Source organism: Geotrypetes seraphini, chromosome 1 (genome assembly GCF_902459505.1).
Source record: "Geotrypetes seraphini chromosome 1, aGeoSer1.1, whole genome shotgun sequence".
Lineage (NCBI taxonomy): Eukaryota > Metazoa > Chordata > Amphibia > Gymnophiona > Dermophiidae > Geotrypetes > Geotrypetes seraphini.
Window position 1 is genome coordinate 154,628,079 of NC_047084.1, and position 17,929 is coordinate 154,646,007.

Genomic DNA, 17,929 nt, shown 5'->3' on the forward strand with positions numbered 1-17,929 from the left:
GGTGCTGTGAGGAGTCCTCTTCCGTCCTGCCAGTGGAGGGTGCTGTTTCACTATCACTTTTTCAAAAGTGAGGGACAGGCAAGCTTTGCAGGACTCCAGGCAGTGGTGTAGCAAAGGTGGGAGTGATGAGAGAGAGAGAAAACAGGCTTAGGTAATCTTACAGTGAGTGGGAGTTAGGAGTTGAAATCAGTCTTGAAAAAGTGAACTTGTAGTTTGGATTTGAATACTGCTAGAGATGGAACCTGACGTAATGACTCAGGCAGTCTGTTCCAGGCATATGGTGCAGCAAGATAGAAGGGATGGAGTCTGGAGTTGGCAGTGGAGGAAAAGGTTATTGATAGGAAGGACTTACCCAATGAATGGAGTTCACGGGAGGGAGCATGGGGGAAATAAGTGAGGAGAGATATTGAGGGGCTGCAGAGTGAATGCATTTGAAGGTCAGTAAGAGGAGCTTGAAATGTATTTGGAAATAGATGGGGAGCTAATGAAGTGACTCGATGGGTTCATAGACAACGGCGTGAAAGACAAAGGCGCGCCCGGACAATTGAGCGCAGCGCGGAGGCGTGCACCGCTCAAAATTACTGTTTTTAGGGGCTCTGACGAGGGGTTTTGTTGGGGAACCCCCCACTTTACTTAATAGAAATCGCACCGGCGTTATGGGGTGTTTGGGGGGTTGTAACCCTCCACATTTTACTGTAAACTTAACTTTTTCCCTAAAAACAGGGAAAAAGTGAAGTTTTCAGTAAAATGTGGGGGGTTACAATCCCCCAAATCCCACACAATGCCCCCACAATGTGGCACAATGTCTATTAAGTAAAGTGGGGGGGTTCCCCCCCACGGCCCCCCGTCGGAGCCATAAAAACAGTAATTTTGAGCTGTGCGCGCCTCCGCGCTGCGCTCAGTTGTCTGGGCGCGCCTTTGTCCCGGCGCGCTTTTGACCTGACACCGACTTGATGAGAGTGGTAATGTGAGCATGGCAGCTCTCATGGAATATAAGAAGTGCATCAGAATTCTGAACAGATTGAAGGGGAGATGACTGAGTGGAAGATCTGAGAGAAGCAAGTTGCAGTAATCTAAGCGAGAGGTGATGAGTGTGGGTAAGGGTTTTGGTAGTGTGCTCTGAAAGAAGATGTCAGATTTTGGTAATATTATAGAAGAAGAGGCAACAAGCTTTAGCGGTTTGTTGGATATGAGTGGAGAAGGAGAGAGGAGTCAAAGATGACCCCCGAGGTTGCGAACTGACATGACAGGGAGGAGAAGAGTGTTGTCCACAGAAATAGAGAATGGGGGGAGGGAGGAGGTGAGTTTAGGTGAAAAGATAAGGAGCTTGGTCTTGACCATATTCAGCTTTAGATAGCGGTGAGACATCCAGGTGGCAATGTCAGACAGGCAGGCTGAGACTCAGGCCTGGATTTCTGTAGAGATATCTGGGAGTCATCGGTATGGAGGTGATAATGAAAACCATGGAAGGAAATCAGTGCACTGAAAGAGTGGGTATAGATGGAGAACAGTAGAGGTCCCAAGACAGAGCCTTGAGATACACCAATTGATATTGGGATAGCAGTGGAGGAGGATCCACCATTACATGCACTGAAAGTGCGATGAGAGAGATAGGAAGAAAACCTGGATCTTAGTGAGGACAGCGTATCAAAAGGTAAGTAGTGATCAACAGTGTTGAAGGCAGCAGATAAATCGAAGGATGAGAATAGAGGCCTTTGGGTCTGGCCAGAAAGTTCTTTGGAGACTTTAGCAAGGAAACTTTCCATGGAATGCTTTGATGAAAGCCTGATTGAAGTGAGATGAAGCTTGAGATGAAGTTGAGATGAAAGAAGTCCAGGCAACAGTAGTGAACAACATGCTCAAGTAGCTTGGATAAGAAGGGGAAGCGGGAGATGGGGGCGACAGTTGGAGGGGGATGTGAAATTTATCAAGGGTGTTTTCAGGAGAGGTGTAACTACAGCATGTTTGAAGACATGGGGCACACAAAAAGAAAATCCAACGGAATCTGCAGTAAACAAACAGCAAGCAAAAACAAAAACTGCAGACCATGTGCAAGATGTAGGCACTGTTTATTACAATATTAATGCAGTATGGTGAATATACCACCTTATTACCAACCAGGGGACCCAACACGGTCCGTGCTTCGGACAACACCTTCCTCAGGGGTCCGTGGTGGATAAGGTATGAAGACATGGGGAACAGTTGCAGTGAAGAGTGTTAGGTTGAGGATGTGACAGGAGGGATGACAGTGGAAGAGAGGTGGATAGGAATCAGATCAGAGGAGCAGATAGTGGGTTTGGAGGAAGAGAGGATGTGCAGTTTCATCTTCAATGATTTCAAAAAAGGTGGCAGAGTTTGAAGGGTGGCAGAAGGGGCAGATTGAAGAGGGAGGAGGTGACCTGGTTGAGAAGTCAAGGTGAATCTTCTGAACCTTGTTGTATAAGAACTCATCCATAGTCTGGGGAGAAAGTGAAGAGGGGATTGGAGGTGAGGGCACTTTGAGTAGAGAGTTTAGTGTGGCAAAGAGATGGCGAGAGTTAGAGCTAAGAGAGTTAGTTAAATGGGCGTCGGGAGCAGTGCAGGTCCTTGCACCAATAACCGCTATCGCAGTTTAGTAAAAAAAGGGTGTGGGGGTGGTATATTACTTGTCCTGTTTGCCGGTTTGCTTAGATTGTAAGCCCTACTGAGCAGGGAAAGTCTCTTGAATGTTTTAATGTACATTACTGCGTTCATCTAGCAGCCCTATAGAAATGATAAATAGTAGCAGTAGTAGATACTGGGCTTGATGGACCTTCGGTCTGTCCCAGTATGGTAACTCTTTATGTTCTAACCAGTTCTGTTTCTGCTTGCGAGCATACAATTCCTCTCCAGTCTAAATTTTAAATAAATGCTAAAACAAAGTGAAACCTTCAAGGATGTGTTTTTGCCTTGAGCAAAATATTTAATTGACTGCTTTAAAATGGGCATCATGTATGATGCTGCATACTGAACATTTTGTAATGTACCTTGAATTCTCTCTTGTCCTACAATCCGCTCCTCATTTAATATCCGAGACCATGCAACTCACGAGCACTGAGAAACAAAATGCCAACAGATAGCATGTCAACAATTCATTTAAGTGATACGAGGGTGGTTGTTTTTTTTTTAACTAAATTCCATTGATTAGCCAAAAGGCATATATTTAATTAAACCTTGAGAGGGTACAATTGTATATGAATTCTCCACTCGGGTTCACTTAGATCTTTATATTTAATAAAATGTAGTTTAGTCACGTGGCATATGTATAAGTGTCTGGCTTCTTGTGATTTTATTTTCCTTGTCATGTATTTGTTTTCAGATCTGTATTTGCGCATCAGTAGCTCATTATTATCTGACAGGGCATTATGCTATACCGTGGAATTTATTCATCTCTTGATATACCATCCATCAGGCAATACCATCTATGAGGTCATGGCCAGGTTTAGGCATGCTGGGGCCCAGGGCAGAAATTAAGGAGATCTCCTCTCTCTGCACCTCCCCCCCCCCCCCGATATCCCCCCTCCCATTACTAGCACACATAAAACAACTTTAAATTACTTATTTACACACAACACAGACATTTACCAAATACGGAACAAATTAAAATTGAACTGGGAACCCCAAGAAATTAAACTCAGCAAGTATGACACCACTGGAGAAATAAAAACAGATGTACATTTCTTTCTTAGGATTACCAGACATCTGGATTTCCCCAAATATATCCTCCTTTTGAGGACATGTCCGGGAGTCTGGACGGCTTTTTAATATCCTTGCACTTTGTCCAGGTTTCGAAAAGCTTCCAAGAAATCCTCATCGGGCAGGATGCAGGGGGCGTGTCTAGGGGGGGTCCAGATTTTCCATTTGGAAAATCTGGTAACACTATTCCTTCTATACTGAACACACAGTGATCCCTAGCTCAGGTCCACCAAAAATTAGCCATCTCCCTTGCTGTGGCTAGTGGGAATCCCAAAACCCTGACAGTTGAAGACCACCTCCTCCAGTCTGGCAGCCAGTAATCTCCAACCTTTGCAGCTAGTGGCAGTGTCTCTGAGCTGCCACTAGCTACAGAGCTTGAAGAGTTCTGGCTGCCAAACTAGAGAAAGAGATCTTCAGCTGGCCAGCAGAGCATTGAGAAGTCTTTCAATAACTCTCTCACGCACTCACTCTCACACTCACTCTCTCTCACTCACTCTCTCTCTCTCACTCACTCTCACTCTCTTTGGATTCTTGCCCAGAAATAGGTAGAGCTTTGGATTTTTGCCCAGAAATAGCTAAGAAGAAAAAAAATTTAAAAAATTTAAATTGAATCAGGTTGGGCAGACTGGATAGACCATTCAGGTCTTTATCTGCCGTCATCTACTATGTTATGTTACTATGTTATTAATTGCCGCTGCTGGGTCAGACCAGTAGTCCATCGTGCCCAGCAGTCCACTCCCGCAGTGGCCCTTAGGTTAAGGGAAAGCATCTCTATCTTCTTCCCTTCCATCCCTCCCCCCAATGGTTTTTAGCATCTTTCTCTCCCTCCTTTCCTCCCCTCAGAATTGGTATCTGTCTCCTTCCCCTCTCCAACCCCCCAAAGCTCTTGCATCTTTCCTCTTCTTTCCCCTTCCTTTTCTTCCCTAGTCTTCCTTGTCAATTTATTTTCTACCACTATCTAGATTAAATTCTTACTGTCCAGTCAAGTACCCTCTTTTCATTGGGTCTACCCACAGCTTGCCACCTCTTTCCCTCACCTAGGGTTAACCTATGTCCGGGAAAACCCAGACATGTTCTCTTTTTAGAGGACGGACTGGGCATCCGGAGGGATTTCCAAAACCCAGCAGTTTGTCCAGGTTTTGGAAATCCTGAGCTCGGAGGCCACATTTGGAAGCTTGTGCATATGTGCAGCCATCACTGTGATGACATCATAACCGTGTGAACATGTGTGTGACATCATTGCGTCGACATTCGCGCATGTGTAAAGACTTTAAAATGCGGCCTTCGAGCTTGGGGAGGTTCATGTGGAGGCAGGGCTGGGGAGGAATAGGGCAGAGCCAGAGATGAAACGTGGTGGGACTGGGGGCGGAACAGGGCGGAGCCAGGCACCCTCTTTTTTCAAAGAGGAAATCAATCAAACCTGTGCAAGTTCACGGAATATATTTCAGTGTAAGCACAACTTAGGCTCAGGCATTTAGGCCTGGTTTTAGCTGGCCTAAATTGGTGCACCTAAAAGGTAGTACGCATAAATGGCACTAAGTTGCGCTGAACATGGTTCTATTAGTGGGGCATAACTTTTTAGGGCCGCAGTAGTTGGTACTGGGGTTTTTTTTTTTAGGCGCGATATATAGAAATTGTGCCCAAAATGTGTTTTTTTTTTGGTGCTCATTTTTGATTGGACATGCAACGATTACACTCCTCCCTCCATATTTATGGTGGTTAGGGGCAGGACATAACCGCAAATACGAAAAATCCGCGAATAACTTTTTATATGTTATTCAAGTTTTTTGGGAACAGCCACCATTATTACTATTGAAATCGCGAACAACAAAATGGTCATTCGCGATTTTTACCCATTTCACTCAGTCCTCAACTCCCTCCCTCTCAACATCCCTAAGATACTGGCAAGCAGCGATTTTCAGGCTGATAGCAGGAAAGCAGTGTTTTTCTCTGTGCATGCTGGGAAGCTGGGAAGCAGCGATTTTGAGGGTGAAAGCCTGGAAGCAGCGATTTTGAGGGTGAAAGCCTGGAAGCAGCGATTTTGAGGGTGAAAGCTGGTAAGCACCACACTTTATCAGTACAGTACAGGTACTTTTCTCATGATGTAATTTTGGGGGGAGGAGTCAGCATGCGAAAAATTGCGAATAAGCGAAACCGCGAATATGGTGTCTTCTAGCCCGCCAATACCTTGCAGTTCTAGGTGGTTTACAACATGAATGAGCCTGGGCATTCCCAGGGAGCTTACTAGGTTGATATAGTATGCATCGGGATCTGGGAAGGGTCGATACCGGTTTGGTTATATAGGATTTGTTGTTGATATTTCCAGTGCCATTGCAAACATCAGCCCATCCCTGGTACCTGAATATATTACCGAGACTGTTTTCTGATGACAAAGACTAGCATATGAGGACTCCCCACAGCCAAAGCCAAATGCATGCAAATTCGACAAAAATATTGAATTTCTATATGCTGTGTGCAGAAGGCTGAATGCCAGAGGAGAGCTACAAAGCATCACTATGAAACACAGCAACTAGTTCAGAGCCTCGAGGGAGGGGGGGGGCTCAATTAATAAAAGAGTAATATAAAAATATACTTACCAAAGGCTGGAAAGAAAGCCTATTTTATATTATGAGAGACTGATTAGCTTACTGCAACTCACTGGAGTGAAGACGGGAATTAAAAATTGCCCTGCTATTGAATTAACTGCAAATCGAACCCGTCGGGGAATGCAGTCATTCAGATCAACTGTAAATATGGATGTGCATTCTTGCACGGGAAAGGCCGTTGATGTGAATAAGCCACAACACATTTATGACAAGCTGCGTCACCCTGCATTTCCAGCTACCCAATAATATCACATTGTCTTGCATGGTGCAGCTATTTGCAAAAACGTGGTGGGATACCATTGTGCTTCAGAAATTTAAAAGGATATGGTGCTTTTCAAAGAAGACGGTTGTTCTCAGTTTCAGAATTGCTTAGTCTACAGCCAGAAGCAAACACCACCAAAACTTCTTGTGTGTGCTATAGATAAGAATATCTTCACCTATCAGTAGTATTTGCTAGTTTTTGTTCCAGATGAAATTAAAACATTTTCTAACACACAAGGCCCAGGAGAGATAAGATACTTTTCATACTAACCACCCGATATTCAGTGCTATTTGACTGGCCGAGAATGGCTAGGGCTACCAGACGTCTGGGAAAATCCGGACATGTCCTCCTTTTAGAGGACTGTCCAGGTGCTTGGATGGACTTTCCAAAACAAGGAAGTTTGTCTGGGTTTTGGAAAGGCCCGACAAGCTCTGGCTGCATCTGAAGGGCCTCTGAGCATGCACGGATGATGTCATACACATCAATGTATTCTCCAGGCCCTCCAGACACGGCAGGATCTCATCGGGGAAGAAGAGAGGAGGCGTTGTGGAGATGGAACTGGGGCAGAATGGGGTGGGGTCAGAGGCAGTGCAGGGTGGGGCCCTATGTCTGGGGTTTTGCGGACTAAAATATGGTAACCCTAAGAATGACTCCTGGCTAACCGCCAATATTCAGCAGGAGATGGCCAGCACCCTCTTAGCCCAATATCCCTCTAGCTTGACTGCTCATTCTTTTTTTCTGGTGCCCATCCACCAAAATCAAATATTTCTACTAACAAGCACATTTCAATTAGTGTTAGGTTGGCCTCAGTAAGCTTCTGTACTGAATAGTGGTTGTCCTCAAGCAATGTGCAGACCCAAAAAGGTGTTCTGTGGTCTGCCTCCCTCCCAGATTAGGAATTTCATTTATTTCAATGGAAGCTGTGATTGTGTTCTTCAACGGATGGTCATAGTCAGATGATAATTTAGAGGGGGAAACTAAGGACCCTTGGCCTATATTTATGCTTATTCATTTATAACAGCTGCCTTTCCCTATAGGTTGAGCCCTCTGGAACTCAGATGTTTCCAGGACTTAAGCACAATCCCAAAGGATTCCTTGTTAAGTTTAGCATTAGTTTTCAATCACCAGATATTATGAGGCTGGAAAAATACAGGAATGAAAGTCAGGAACGTGATCAGGCAAGCTAGTGCAATAGTAGTGTTTAAGGAACAGTACAGAATCTGTAGGCAGCATCATAGTCTGGACTAAGGGGAAGAGTGTGGCGCAGTGGTTAAAGCTACAGCCTCAGCACCCTGGGGTTGTGGGTTCAAGCCCATGCTGCTCCTGGGCAAGTCACTTAATCCCCCCATTGCCCCAGGTACAGTAAACAGATTGTGAGCCCACTGGGACAGACAGGGAAACATGCTTTTGAGTACCTGAATAAATTCATGTAAACCATTCTGAGCTCCTCTGGGTTAACAGTATAGAAAATTGAATAAATAAAATAAATATAAATCTGCTATGGCTGCAAAACTGGTTTGGAAATGGTGAATAAGCCAAAGTGGATGAACAGAAGTCTTAGGACATCCAGGAATTCACAGGTGAGACCTATTGTAAAACCCCCTAGTGGGGCTGTGATGGAATTACATTGCAATTAAATGTGTGAGATGTTATAATGACAGTCAGATGTTTCAATAGGTTTCCTCTTCAATTCACATCAACACTAAGGTTAAACATTTAAGTTCAATTATCTTTATTAGCATTTAAAAGTACATAGCAGATGGGCATGAATGACATGTGTCAGAAAACAACAGTAATATCATACATATGAGTTGCCATCCATGTCCCAATACAGAACAATAGAAAAAGAAGTGTGAACAAAAACAAAGAACAAAAACCAGTAGAACTGGCCAGACGTGGGAACAGATTTTACCATAATATATCAAAAGCAGATTAATAATATTCAGAGCATATTATATAACTTGTGTAAGTGTAATCATATCAATAGTAACACCACAGCAGAAGGGCTACAGCAATAACAGCAGCATTAGCATTAATAGCAGTAGAAACATCAAAATCGATAGGTGCAGGAAAGGCAGTAGTATCAATAGAGCCAATAGAATCAGCAGAATCACAGGAGCTGCAGCCAAACATGTTAAACATTTAAATATTTGTATTTATTTGGTGCAACTAAAAAAAACCAATAGCAATTGAGGGTGAAAGAAAACTATCAATATATACCCGAATATATGCCGATATTTTGGGCCCCAAAAATGGCCCAGAAATGGAGGTCTTGGTTTATATTCAAGTTGGTGCCTACCCACCCCTCTCCTGGACCTGTTGCAGGCCTCCCCTGGACATGCCGTAAACCCTGGTGGTCCAGCAGTGAGCAAGGACAGGAGGGATCCATTCCGCCTCCTCTCTCGGCTGACTCTAAAACAACCCACCTCCCTACTGCCTCCCAGACCTCTAAAATGCCTAACTTGAAAGTCCTGGTGGTCCAGAGGTAAACCGGGGTAGAAGCAATCTTCCTACACTCTGATGGACCACCAGGACTTTCAAAGTAGGCTTTCTAGAGGTCTGAGAAGCAGGAAGGAGATGGGATGTCCTGTCCCAGATCACCGCTAAATCACCAGAGCATATGGTAGGCCCAGAGAAAGGCCTGCAATGCATCCAAGGAGGGAGGGAGTGGGAACAGGATGTAGAGCCTGGCAGGGGAGGGAGAGGCTGGATGCAGAACCTGGCAGGGCAGGGACTTGAATATAAACCTTTCAAACCCCCCAAATTACAGACCCTTAGCTTTAATCCCAATACTAACCAAACTTCTCAAAACACATGTCAGCAAACAGCTCTCTGCCTACATTGTAGAACATTCTTGCCTCCATCCCACTCAATTTGGATTCCATTCAAATCATAGCACAGAGGTCTTTTTATTGACCTTAACCACCAAAATCAAACAATACTTTGCCCTTGTTTGAGAATCCTGTACACCAGAATCCATTTCCATTTTCCACATCTCCTGGTTCAGGTAGAACCAAGAGATGGGGTAGGGTAGAGAAAACTGCATTTGAAAACATAGCAGGAAAAGCTTTAATGAGAACATGCAGACTGCCTAAGGAACAGCCAATGAGAGCCTCATCTGCACCTGAGGGTGTAGTTAAACAGGGGTGGAATCTGAAGGCCTCTCCTGGGCCCTGTGTGGTAGAAAATGTTTTAATTTAATCTGGAACAAAAACTAGCAAATACTACTGATAGGTGAAGATATTCCATTCCTAGGCAGAGTTTCATTCCCAACACAGCACAGAAGCAGCAGAGCAGTCACCAAACACCCTCAGCATTTCCAGCCACTGTGAGGAGAAGGGCTGACCAAGGAAATCAGGCAAAGAAACTTTCTAGACCCAGACTGGTAGATAAGTCTCTCCAGGGTATAAACCAAGTACCAGGAAGTCAGGAGACAGATATGCTATCTGTATCTGAGGAAAGTACAGCTGAGCCATAGTTTGACGTATGTATGAGTTGTGAGGAATGTGCTTCAGAAAGCTCTGAAAGAAGTAGGGAAATGCAGTGGGAGCCAGAAACTGATACATGAAGTGTAGTTGTGTTAGTATGTGCGCTGTATTGTAATGTTAAGCTATGAGGAATAAGGTTAACACATTTCCAATGGAGTTTCAGTTACCTAAGGGAAAGCTAATGTCCATACATATTTAAATCTTTATGTCTGTCCCCATACGCCTTTTGATGAAGACCACACACCATTTTAGTAGCCTTCCTCTGGACCGATTCCATCTTTTTTGTTCAGAGATGCTAGAGGCTTGCATATAACTAAAACTGTACACTGGCACTGGTATGGCAATCTTTCTTGTTTGTTTTGAATTTTATAATAAAAGAAAAATAAGTGGAAATAAAGAAGTAAATAAGAAAACAGGTAAATAAATGGGGCAGGGTGGGGTGAAGGCGGGGCAGGGCATGGCTAGGGGGCCCAGTGTACTTGTGTACCTAGGGCAGGGCCGCCATCAGGGCAGTACTACCAGTCCTGCATTCAGGGGCCCGGAGGTGACAGGGGGCCTGGGCTCCCCCAGGGTCCTAGGCAGTGTTCCCTCTAAGGCAGCGGTCTCAAACACGCGGCCCGTGTGTGGCAATCCAGGTTTTATTTGTGGCCCGCAGTCTGGAGGCGATCATTCTCTTCCTTTTGGAGCAGCAGCCGGCTCGTTCGCTCAAAGCCGCGGGTTGGCGGCTCCTTGCGCTATCCACTCCTACATCGGAAGCCTTTCTGATGTCACACCATCAGAGAGGCTTCAGACGCAGGCGCGGATCTCGCAAGGAGCCGCCACCCGCGGCTTTGAACGAACGAGCCGGCCAGACACGCTGCTGCTCCAGTGGTGTACCAAGGGGGGGGGGGGGGGGCGGTCAACTGTTCTCCTTAGAGTGTGGCTCGTCTAGAGCAGTAGTGCCCAACCTGCTTCCCTTCTCACTGCTGCCATCGGGGATCAGGCCAGCACCGTGTCTTTGATCTCCCTGCTTCTCTTCCCTGCTGGGCCGACCAACTCTCGCGGCGGCCCGACGTCAATTCTGACATCAAGAGGACGTTCTGGCTAGCCAATCGCTGCCTGGCTGCCCGGAACGTCCTTTCCGATGTTAGAATTGATGTCGGGCGGCGAGAGTTGATCGGCCCCGTGCAGAAGAGAAGCAGGGAGATCTCGGCCTGTTCCCGACAGCGGCGGTGGTGGCATGGGGGAGGTAGGAAGGAAGGAAGAAAGAAAGAAAGAAGGTGTGTGTGGGGGGGGACAGGGAGCCAGAAAAAAAAGCAAAAAATGGGGCACGGAGGAAGGAAGGAAGGAAGAAAGAAAGAAGGGGGGGGACAGGGAACCAGAAACAAAGCAAAAAAAATGGGGCACAGAATCAGAGAAAGACAGACATAGAGAAAGAAAGAAAAAGTTGGGGGAGGGAATGAGGTCTGGAGGAGAGGAAGCATACAGGAGGCTGAAAGAAGGGTAGAAATATTGGTTGCACAGTCAGAAGAATAAAGTGCAACCAGATGAAATTACCAAACAAAGGTAGGAAAATGATTTTATTTTCAATTTAGTGATCAAAATGTGTCTGAATTTATATATGCTGTCTATATTTTGCACTATGGCCCCCTTTTACTAAATCACAATAGTGTTTTTTAGTGTAGGGAGCCTATGAGCGTCGAGAGCAGCGCTGGGCATTTAGCGCAGTTCCCTGCGCTAAAAACTGCTATTGTGGTTTAATAAAAAGGATGGGGGGTATATTTGTCTATTTTTGTATGGTTGTTACTGAGGTGACAATGCATAGAGTCATCTGCCTTGACCTCTTTGAAAAAACCCAGAATAGGAATGATAATTAACATTTTCTCAGCGTATAGTGTGCTTTGTGTTTTTTTATTTTATTTTTGGTAGATCATTTTGACTTGGTCATTTTAAAGTAGCTCGCAAGCCCAAAAAGTTTGGGCATCTCTGAGCTAGAGCGTTGAAACTGTGTATTTCTATTTTATCCCCTCTTTTACAAAACTGTGGAGTGTTTTTTAGCGCCAGCCGTGGTGGTAGCAGCTCTGATGCTCAGAATTCTATGAGCGTCAGGGCTGTTACCACCGTGGCTAAAATCCACACTACAGTTTTGTAAAAGGGGGAGGGGTTCGTTTGTGATGACATATTCCATACTAGGCGAAGGTGTTTTCTGTGTTCTTTGTGTTTGAAAGACATGGTTTTCTGTTAGGATTGACGATGTAGGATTGATCTGTGCTGGTCTGGCTTGTTTAGTTTTACAATGGGTGTATTGATGTACTGCTCACTCAATATGTAAGATGCTGCCTTTTCCTAGGTACTCATGTGTGACGTGTGGTTTGTTACTAAAAATCATGTTTTTCTTACAGATGGGGGGGGTGCCAAAAAATGATGGGCCCCGGGTGTTACATATGCTAGGTATGCCACTGTATGTAAAGATACCAGAAAGCTGGCGTAGCAAAAACTTTAAGTAAATTGTTATTCTTCTAAGTTTTGAGTATTTAACCCTCCCACAATCTCACGGGCACTCGTTTCAAGTTTATTGAGATTTTGATTTAAACGCGTATAACAAAAATAAATTTGGGGAAATAAATAAAACCATTTGAACAATAAACATACAAACATATCCATAGATGATTAAAAATACATAAGGAGTACAAGGATAAACTACATTTGTTTAAAAATGCGTCCTCCGTGCCTGCTCATAAATTTGTGGAGTATGTAACTTGTCGCTCATGCATATTTTTTTTTTTGCACACACCTCATCAATCCTTAGAGGAAACATTGGTCCTAGGCCACCATAGCACAAATTCCTGTATTATGTTTCTGCTGTGCACAACAATAAACACTGCTGTCATACTTTTTTTTGTCCCTTGCCGATTTCCTGATAGCACCCCCTGGACAAAAGGGGGGGGAAGGGGTGCGTGGGGGGGCCCAATAGGATTGCTCAGTAAGGGGCCCAGAAATTTCTGATGGCGGCCCTGACCTAGGGGCCCTCGAAGAATTAATCCTGCCCTGTGTCCACCTTCCATCTACCCTCTGTGCCTTTGTCTCTTTGTACTCCTGTTATCAGAATTTCCCTTCTGTGTGCCCATTTCCTCTCCATCCTGCATTCCCCCTCTATATCTCTGTCCCTATCCTCCCTCCATGCTTAGCATCTCTTCTCTATGCATCACTTCTCTGTTCTTCTCTGCCCACACCTCCCACCCTGTGGCTTGCATGTCTCCCTCTCAATTCCTTGCCTTACTCTGCGGTCTGCATCTCTATCTCCCTGAGTCCAGTGTACCGCCCTTACCCCAATCCAGCCACCCTGCCCCTCTCTCTTTCTCGCTCTGTCAGAGCTTGTTGATTTTGCTGTCTCATGAGATCAGAAGTTACAAGATCAACAGGATCTTTTTGCACCTCAACACATATCCAGCCTCTCTCTCTCTTTCTCCACTGCCCTCCCCCAGCCCTGAAGAACCTTTCCTTCTTCTACTCTAAGTCCAGCAGAACCAATCCTTCTCTCTCCTCTGCCCACAGTCCAGCAGCCCCTTTCACTCTCACCTCCACCCAGGTCCAGCAGCACCTCTCTTTCTCCTTCTTCCAGTTCCAGTCCAGCAGCACTTTTTTCTCCCTCTTCCAGTCCCAGTCCAGCAGCACTTCTCCCTCTTATCGCCCACCACAATCCAGCAGCACCTTTCCCTTTCTTTATCTTCCCCCTCCCTAGGTCCTGCAGCACCTCTCCCTCCCCTTACCCCCAAATTCTACAGTACCTCTCTCTTCCCTTCCCCCTCCCCCTAGGTCCAGCAGCACCTGTCCCTTCCCTTCTCCAGGTTCAGCAGCACCTTTCCCTTCTATCTCCTTCTCCTCGAAGTCCAGCAAAATAAGATTGACAAAGATGATAAAGGGGATGGAATTCCTCTCATATGAGGAGAAGCTGAAGAGGTTAGGGCTCTTCATCTTGGAAGACAAACGGCAGAGGGGAGATATGATTCAGGCCTACAGAATCCTCACGTGTGCAGGTACCTGTGAATCAATTTTTTACTCTATCAAAAATTACAAAGACAAGGGGACACTCAATGAAGTTACCATGAAATACTTTAGGAAGAAATGTTTTTATTTACTCAAAGAGTAGTTAAGCTCTGGAACTTGTTAGAGGATGTGGCAATAGCACTTAATGTAACTGGGTTTACAAAACGTTTAGACAAGTTCCTGGAGGAAGAGTCCATAATCTGTTATCGAGACAGATACGGGGGGAAGCCACTGCTTACCCTTGGATTAGTAGCATGGAATGTTGCTACCATTTGGGTTTCTGCCAGGTGCTTCTGACCTGGATTGGCAACTGTGGCTTATGCGGTTTACAACCACAAACCAAAATAGGCAGTGTACAGGACAGCTAAGAAGATGGAAAAGATATTTATTGAAAGTGAAAAAAGAACAGAAGAGAGGAGGGAAAGAAAATTATGGGAAAGAAGAGCCAAAGACTTTGGAAAAGAGGTGAGTTTTGAGGACTATGTAATCCCCTCAGATAAGAGACTATGCTTACTGCATGGTTCCTTATCACAGGGGACACTTCCTAATTTATAGATAGACTTCAAAGATTTTCTTCATGTAGAGGTGTCCCCAAGTCAATCTCAAAATCAAGCCAAAACAAAACTGTTGACAGTCAATGAAATGCTACATGGCAGGCAGAACATTCACATTACCATAAATATCCTATTACCTTCCCATCCCTAGGCGGTTTCCTAGGGATTATCACAAATCTGCTCAAGCCCTGGCTGGCATCTGCTATCTGTCTCGAGAGAACAACCAGCTCCCGAGATAGATCTAATCAATGAAATTACCGAGGCTGTACTTCTCACACAAAAACCCTTGCACCTGGCATTCAGTCCTAAAGCATTTTTTTTCTATTACCCAGAAACATTCTAAGTCTATAAAATTCTCTCTCTTTCTGAAGTATCTTTCCTCCCAACCAGCTTCTTTCCTTTATAGCCAGAAATAGCTCTTGTTTCCAGCACAATTGGGCCAGGCAAGTTAACCTTGTTTTGATGAATATTCATGGTTGATCTCTCTAAACCAGCCCCGTCTGTGGCCCTTAATGAGAAACATAACTCACAGCTATATGTTTGTCCTTTCTGGGGAATTCTAAAGTATTATATAGTTTACAAGTTTAGAAGAGAAATCCATTAACTGGAGGCAAGGATTCACAATTGCAGCACCTATAATACTCTATAGAAGTAAGCAGTAGATAACAAAGGCATTCAGGATAGTATACAAGGCTTCTTGTGACCGTGGGCAAGTCACTCAATCCTCCATTACCCCAGGGACGTTAGATAGATTATGAGCTCACTGGGACAGATAGGGAAAATGCTTGCGTACCTGACTTTGATAGGCGGTATATTAATGCCAAAAATAAATAAATAAACCATATTACACCACAGCGGGACAATGTAGTCTGCAGACCAGTGCTTCTCAGCTCTCTCCTGGTGGCACATCTAGCCAGTCAGATTTCAAAATTACCATAATGGTTTTATTTTTATACTAGTTTTTTAGCCCAGTACATTAACGGGTGCTAGAATAGATGTGTAGACTTAGGCATTTCTTTCTATCTTTCTGAATGTCTGCCTTTCTTTCTCTCTCCCTGTCCCCTTTCTTTCTATCTGTCTCTCTCCCTAGCCCCCCTGTCTGTCTTTCCTTCTGTCTCTCTCCCTGCCCGCTGTCTGTCTTTCTTTCTGTCTCTCCCCCCTGTCCAGCAGCACCCCTTCCCTGCTTCCCCTGTCTAGTAGTACCCCTTCTCCCTTCCCTGCTCCCTGTCCAGCCTCAGCTAGGCCGGGCAGCCTCGGGGCTTTTGCTAGGCTGGCCTGCCTCGCATTATCGAAGTGGGCCGGCCTAGCAAACGCTCCGTGGCTGCTTGATGAAACCGTGGCTGCTGCTGCTGCTGGTCGGGGAGGGGGGTGAGAAGAAGAGGTGCCCCGGCAGCGGCAGCGTAATCAGAAGGCAGAAAGTCAGCCGGCGTCAGAGATCCAGCTGAGGCAGGCACTGTGCATGCGTGGCACATCACGGACGCACAGAGTTTGAACTGCGCATGTGCGCTAAGGGTTTTATTATAGCGGATGCCACTTCCATGCTCTTCATACCTCCACAGTTATTGTGCTTCTGCTGGTATTTTCAATTTATTATTTTTTTTTTTTTTAATTGAAATTTTAACATAAATTCACAAGACATCTCTTGTATAAGAAAATCAGAAGAAAAATATTTTAAACAATTAAGAAAACAATTTAAATCTTTTAGACCACAATGACAGAGGAAGAGAATATTAAGAGTGAGGAGCAACTCAAATATAGCATTAAAAAAAAGGATTTGGCTTAACAGTAGATAAAGGAAAAAAAAAAGAGGTCCTTTTATTTCCATACTCATGACTGTCTTAGGATCTTATTAAATTGTCCCAGTTGTCATTTTCTCCAAATCAAGCTACAGGGGCTTTACACTTGGATTCATCTTTCCCAGTGCAAGAAGATGGATCTGCTGCCAGTTTCCTTTGCTCCACAAAATCCTACAGAGTGGGTTGCTAGACCTGAGGTTTCCGCTGTTGTGGCTCCAGAAGTATCGGCGGTTGCATCACCGGATGGATGTTATTGAACTGCACAACCTAAAACACCACAGACTCAGCCTCCTGTCTTTCCCGGATTTTGAACATGACAAATCCGAGGGATTGGACTGGTGTTGGTCTGCTTTTTACTCATTATTAGCGTAAACATGCTAGTAATAGTGGTACTGATGAATTTGATTTCTCTGTTGCATCTTTTGTCCCCAGCCATGAGGGTGGGAAACACCTGGCTCATGCTAGCCCGCGTGGCTTTGATCAGTGGCTTTAAAACTCCACGTGGCTTTGAAATTCCGGACCTCCTAATCCCGCCCCCAAGCCCTACTCCCCGCTGCCTGCCTTGACGGGCAGAGAGGAAGTCCGCGCATGCGAGGATGCTATGTGATGTCATCACGTGCATGCGACGTCATCACGGAGCGTCCACACATGCGCAGCCTTACTCCATGCCTGACACGGCTTTTCAAAACCCGGACAAAGTACTGGGTTTTGAAAAGCCGTCTGGACCCCTGGACATGTCCTCAAAAGGAGGACATGTCTGGGGAAATCCAAATGTCTGGTAACCCTATGTAAGGGGAACTTTGACAGACAGCCCCCACTCTTGTGACCTGCTTTATAGGAGTATCCTCTTCCTTCTGTGCCCTTCAGAGTATGCTGTCTACTCTTTCTGACTGTGACTCAATTTTCTTTCCCACTGTTCTCTATGACTTAGGGGCTGTGCAAACTCCTACTCCTTACGCTAACTCTCAACCTTTTAGTCTGACGCTTATCGCCAAGGATTGTTTCTACTTTGTTAATCAAGGGAAGGAGTCCACTAATCTTAATCACACCTGCACCTTATGCGTATACTCCACTGTACTTACCGAATGGGCGGTTTCTTCTCTTTTTCATATATTCCTGCTAATGTTTCTGAGGGACCTTGAACTCTTGGCAGCTTAACCACGGCCTCCTAGGTCTATCTCCACTCAATTCGCGCCCGACTGTGTCTCTGACTTTAATTTGTTCTTCAAGGCTGAAGTTCTAGGCCTGGCCATTTCCCTTGTTGGAGTTCCCAGACTGGCACTCCATGTACATATCGAATTAACTCACCTCACCTGTGCTTTGGGCAAATCAGTGAATTTGACCTCCTCACTGATAACGGCTCTCACCCAGGAAACCTATAAGAAAGGCAGTGGTTCAAAATCGATTGGTCATTGATTATGTGCCAATCATGGCTGCGAGAAATTTGAGGGACTATGTTGTTTTAATCTGAATGATCATAGTG

At 45.0% G+C, this 17,929-nt stretch overlaps 1 protein-coding gene across 1 annotated transcript in view; it reads right to left on the reverse strand.

Annotated features, from left to right (window-relative positions):
- Positions 1–17,610, reverse strand: part of TTC29 (tetratricopeptide repeat domain 29) — a 479,583-nt gene extending 461,973 nt beyond the window's left edge. Inside the window, exon 1 of the mRNA XM_033940245.1 lies at positions 17,529–17,610. The gene's annotated coding sequence lies outside the window, so the exon portion shown is untranslated. The remainder of the gene's footprint in view (positions 1–17,528) is intronic.
- Positions 17,611–17,929: the final 319 nt, after the last annotated feature.